We start from the raw sequence: 6,000 nt of genomic DNA on the forward strand, positions 1-6,000 counted from the left end.
AATTTCTTGTTTACTTAAATGCACATCCAGTTTTGTTGTTGCTAGTTTGTTGAATTCTTCTATAAGCGTTCCCTGATTTTCTTCTGGTGATTCTTCGATGCCATAGATGACTAAGTTGTTTTGTTTTAATAATTTTTCAAGTTTGCAAACTTTATTTTTCAGTATTATGTTTTCGTTTTCAACTATTTCAACTTTGTTGTTAATTACTTTCACTTTTTCTTGGACAGCTATTAACGAATTCTGTGTTACTTCTTCCAGAATAGTGATTCTTTTGTTCAAATTTTCATTCACATTTTTTAGAAGCAGGTACACATCTTTTATAGACACTTCAGAATCTTCCATATCAATTTGTCGATGCGTGCTACTGGTATTTATGATATCGGTTTACTTCTACTCCTGATAAGGGCATTATCACGAACAGTTTTCAGTTTTTTGGCACTGGATGGACTGAATTTTAGGTTTACACGAATTTGTTTTTATCAATTGTTCTATAACTCTTTATAATTTCAATTTGATTTAACGATGATTGGATTGCTCAATACTTTGTATACATTTTGATAGGTTTTCCAACTCAGGTCTTTGTTTAATTCTACTAGAATTATGATTTATATGTAGGAGCTATACATTGTTGTCGTACACGTCGTACGTTTCTTTACATCGTCTTTCATGTATGAAGTAGCCAATAACTTTCTCCTGCCCATCCTGGATCTGAGAAAGGACTGTTCCAAGTCCCACGTTGCTGGCGTCCGTATTTAAAATGAACTTTCCGTCAGGTAGGGGATAGTTCAAAATATGAACATTGATCAAAGCTCTTTTCAACGTCTTGAATGAGTCTTGGCATTCCTCAGACCACTGGAACTACATCCGCCCTTCTATGAGTCGGGTCAGTGGTTTGGCGATGTTGGCAAACCCCAGCACGTACCTGCGGTAGTAGGTGCATAAACCAAGGAAGCTCATGTATGCCTTTTGGAATGGGCCAGTCCTTAACTGCTTTGATCTTTAGTTCGTCCACTGCCACTCCTTCCCCAGAGACGTCGTGGCCAAGGTAATGGACTTCTTTCTGGAACAGATGGCATTTCTTGGGACTAAGTTTCAATCCAGAACTCTTCCATGAGAACCCCTTGAGAACCGTCTCCATCAATCTCTCGAAGGTCGCTGGAGCATTACAAAGCCCGAATGGTATAACCGTGAACTGCCACAATCCTGAGCCGATGGTGAAAGCAGTCTTTTCCTGATCTTCTGGGGCCAATTCAACTTACCAATATTCACTCTTCAAATCCAAAGTCGAGAAAATTGTGGAGCCGGCTAGCGTGTCTAGGGTGTCGTCGATTCTTGGAAGAGGGTAGCTGTCTTTCTTCGTCATGTTATTTAGTTGGCGATAATCCACGCAGAACCTTGTCGAGCCGTCCTTCTTCTTCACTAATACGACTGGGGAAGACCAGGGGCTGTCAGAAGGTTCGATGACCCTTCTTTTTCCATATCGCTGACTATCTTGTCTGCCTCTCTCGATTCTACGCTGAACCTCATTCGTTCTGCCGCCTTTTCTTTCTCCAATATCGAAGATCTCCTGGTTCTTCTTGACTAACTCCCTCAGTTTTGATCGGTGAGTTGTATGTCCTTGAAGGAAATTTCAATCAACTTCTCCAACTCTTTAGGCAGGTTGATGGCTTGGCTAACAGAACTGCGTACATGCCGTATCACAGAGGAAATGGACGAACAGTGCCCCAGCATGGTTCCTTTCTTCAAGGTCACGGGAAAGTAGTTGACATTCATGACCCTGACTGGCACAACTTTATCAACACGCAACAGGGTCTTCCCCAGTGCGATTCCTCGTCCAATTTGCTCCTCTGATCGTCTCTTCGCTTCTTCCATGAAGCACCAGCTCTTCTCCGCCGACACGTAGGACACCGTAGCTCTTCTCTGCCGACACGTAGGACGCCGTCTTGAAAATTCAGCTCGAACCCTCTGGAATTCATTATGTCCATTCCAATGATCGTATCGTCCTCGATGTCCGCCACGAATGCAGGATGTTTCAATTTAGTGCTGCCCAACACCAATTCAATTGGTAGTTCTCCAAGTACAGTGGCTGGCTCCTCTGTTACTGTGCGTAGCTTCCAGCTTGACGGTTCAATTCTTGCCGGTGTTTTGGCAAAGGTTGGCCCAAGAATGGTTCTCGTCACACCTGTATCTAGCATCATTTTATCCATACGCTCTAGCTGAAGCTTCGAATTGTCGGCGGTAATTTTCCCAAGGAGTTTTTCCGTCGAACTGGGGCGGCTTCATGGAGAGCTTTCCTGTTTCAGAACTGCCTTTGCCATCTTTCAGTTCCGAAATCGAGTTTTCGGTAACATATTCTGTGGTGTGGGCAGAATTAACGATTTGGTGTTGTTTCCTTCATCTTGCTGATTTCTGCCTCAAATCCGCCTTTGATTTCATTGCCTAACTTTTTTTCCATTTTCTTCATTTCTGCTCCGATTTCATCTTTGATCTCCCCTTTGATTTCCTCTCTGATTTTGTCTATCTCTACACACTACAAAGCTCTTTCTTCAAGCCTTCTGCTGGAGGAACACCATCAATTGAATAATCCAGATTAGAAACATTCAATGAGAAAAGGTCTAAACCATTGACCAATCTCAACTTCATTAATATGTTTGTAACACAATGATAAAAATGTAAACAGATGATGGTGTATTTTTTCGAACATACCGTTTAGCAACGTCTCTGCTGTTCAGCAATAGTAATTTCAAGTATTCACTTTCCATTTTGATTAAATTTAAGCACCACAAAAGCCCCAAAAATGTGAAAAAACACTCCACAATAGCGAACGACACTAAAACCAATGATGCTCTTATGACAGTAATCAGATTGTGTGCCCTACGCCGCCATTTTGGGTCACGTAGGTTGTATTGCTCTATATCGACAACGTTGACAGCGGCAGTTATGGTTGTAATATTAGTTTTAATTTCATAAACATTATAATGAATTAACAGAGTATAAATACTGTATTTGTTATTAATATTTATAAGTTTTGTTATTGTATGTAAGTTTCCCGAAAAAGTCTTTAATAACTTGATTTTGTTGAAAAGTATGATTTGATTCATCTCTAATCTCAGAAGGGATGTTTGGTATCAGGAATACTGGCAGTTCCTTTGGAGGAATCTGAGATATTAACCTCAAGTGGAGATGTAGTTTCTAAGGAAATGGTATTGTGATAATAAGAGTTATTGTAGATTGGGAAATTTACAGGCGTATGGTGTTATTGAGGGAGTAATAGGTTTCGATGAGCTATTTTGTCATATCCTGACTTTTCTATTGGAGACGGTCTCCTGCGTTTTGTCTGTGCTGTTATTCTGGCGTAAGAGATTCCGCTGTTGTGATTGGTCTTATTATGAGCTATATAAGGAAAGTTGTGACTGCTACGATGGAAGGGTTGTGGACCAGCTCTTCGTTTCAATGGAGGATACACTTGTACTGCTTCGTAGTAGGACATTTATTCTTATGTGCTTGCCTTACCTATCGTACTCCTTACAGCTTTTCTTGTTGTTGGCTAAGTGTTGGCCATCACAAAAGATGCATTTGATAGGAGCCGTTCAGTTACTGTTATGGTTCTCTCCGCAACGAGGACATCGTGCTGCGCTTCAACAGTTCTTGGCTGGGTGGCCAAAACGAAGGCAGTTTTGACATTGACGGATAGGCGGTATGTATGTCTCGACTCGTGTAGAATATTTAAAAATATTTATATCCTGTGGCAGTGTGTTACCTTGAAAAGTAACTAGCATAGTTGTGGATGGCACATATGCTACTTCTCCATCAATTGTAGTTTTTCTATTGAATCGATGAGCCTCAATGATTTTTAGAGAGGATTTACTAAATTCAATAACATCTTCTGGATTAATTGATAGGTCCACGTCTCGAATAATACCATTAATTGTTATGAAGTGTTGGGGTATGTATGATGCATAGCCTTTTGAAATAATCGTGGCATTAGTTAACAGTTCATTGCATCCTATGGGTTAGAAAACTGTACTCCTATTCGGTTATTACCCTTTTTGGTAAAGATTATTACATTTTTAATATTTGCAAGGTGAAATATTTTGCCCAAATCCATGGGATGCAATGAGGTTCCTTGCTTTTTCTCAACCATAACAAAAAAAGGTGCAAAATCAGTGTTGGTTTAGGTAATTTTCCTTTGTAACTTTCGGTACAATTCATTATTTTTGTGCAAGCATAGTTTGCTCATGTTAGAATTGTTCTGATAGGATACTGAGTTCTGAGTATAATGTTTCTGTTGCCTGGGACTGTGCAGGAGATAGTTGATGTAAGGATTTTATGAATGTTTGTGAGGAAGGAGATAGAAGATTATTTAATATCAAGTTTGAATTGTCTGTTGCCATGTTTTCATCTGAAGAATGGCCTCCAGGGGATCGGGGGATTCGTCCCTCATCTACTGTTTAGACTACACAGGACTAAGCAAGCAAAAGTTTTGCAACTAAAGTACCAATAGAAGTTATATATAAAGTTTGACTCACTGATGTTTTTCAAGGTAGCACTCACACAAAATTAGTGTAGTAATTGATGACAAAATTCAATTTCCATACCAACTTTTAAATTCAACGCGTTTCACATGTGTTTTACCTAACCTCTATATTCTAGATTAGCAATTTGGCTACAAAAGTAGTAGTGACATTTTTTGTTTTAATCAGATTCAAGTCGTCACCTTAAATTGGAAATTGACATCATTAAATAATTTATACAGGTCTGTCAAGTACGCAATATCATTCTTTGAAGTGATGAGGTTGTTTTGCAATTCTTTGTCTTTGTTTTCCAAGAACTCCATTACAGAGTCAAATAGATTGTAAAATCGAGTCAGACAGTTACCTCTTGATAACCAACGCTCTTATGTGTGAAATAGCAGTCGGTTTAAATCTTTATCATTAGCAACACAAAGCTGATTAAATAATGTGTCATTTAAAGAGCTGTTTCGGATTTTATTGACTGCTTTGATGATACATTGTAGTGATTGAGAGAGGCGCTCACTCAAATTTTTCGCAACCAAATGTTGCATATGAATGACGCAATGTACAGCGAGCACATCTGGAATTTTATTTTTTAAGTACGCTATGAAGCTTTTGTGACGTTCTGTCATAGCCGTAGCACCATCCGTAGCAGCTGATATAATATTCTTCAGTGGAATTTTTTTCTCATGACAACATTTTTCCAGTGTTTTATATATATATGGTTTCTCCTTTTGTATCCGTCTCTAAATTTTTGGCAAATACTCGTAGTAGTTCTTGATATATTTAATAAACCTCACGTATGACAACAACAATGCTTCATTGGTTGGTAAAGTGGACTCAAATAACTGAATTGAGAATTTAGAAGCTTCAGATGATTGCACAATGACTCTTCAACGTTTTTAGCCATCTCATCAATTCGTCTTTGCACAGAACTATTGCTCAAAGGAATTTAGTCGGATAATATCTGCCACTGGTTTATGGAGCACAGTAGTTATTACTTCTTTTATTGCCGGTAAAATTAAATCCTCTCCAATAGTCTGAGTTTTACCTGTTTGAGCAATTAGCAAGGAGATATTGTAGAAAGCTTGGAGTCCGTCGTCGTTATTTCTTACAAACCGCTGAAAAAATGTTTGACACAGTTGGCTCAGCTGAGTGTTTTTTTTTTAAATAAGTCACACTTTTGTCTTTTTTATCTGAATTTATTTTATTCAAATGATCTTGTAGCCTTGAGGGTTTCATAGCTACATTCGAAAATGTTTTTTGACAAAGAAGGCACATAGGTAAAGATGGATTTGTGGGATTTTCAATAAATGCATATTTTCATATATTCCGCGCCGTTTCTTCTTTTTTGCTTCCGACATAATTTTCTTTTCAAACATGCCAAAGTGAAGAATCGAGTATTAAAATTGCTAATGCCACCACTCACAGTATTCACCACCGCATGTACAGTACTTTACCTATCTAGTCGCTAACTAAATTCACT

This window comes from Leptinotarsa decemlineata, unplaced genomic scaffold, assembly GCF_025532065.1.
Source record: "Leptinotarsa decemlineata unplaced genomic scaffold, Ldec_3_MD MMD2_tig00026340_RagTag_RagTag, whole genome shotgun sequence".
In the NCBI taxonomy this organism is placed as follows: Eukaryota; Metazoa; Arthropoda; class Insecta; order Coleoptera; family Chrysomelidae; genus Leptinotarsa; species Leptinotarsa decemlineata.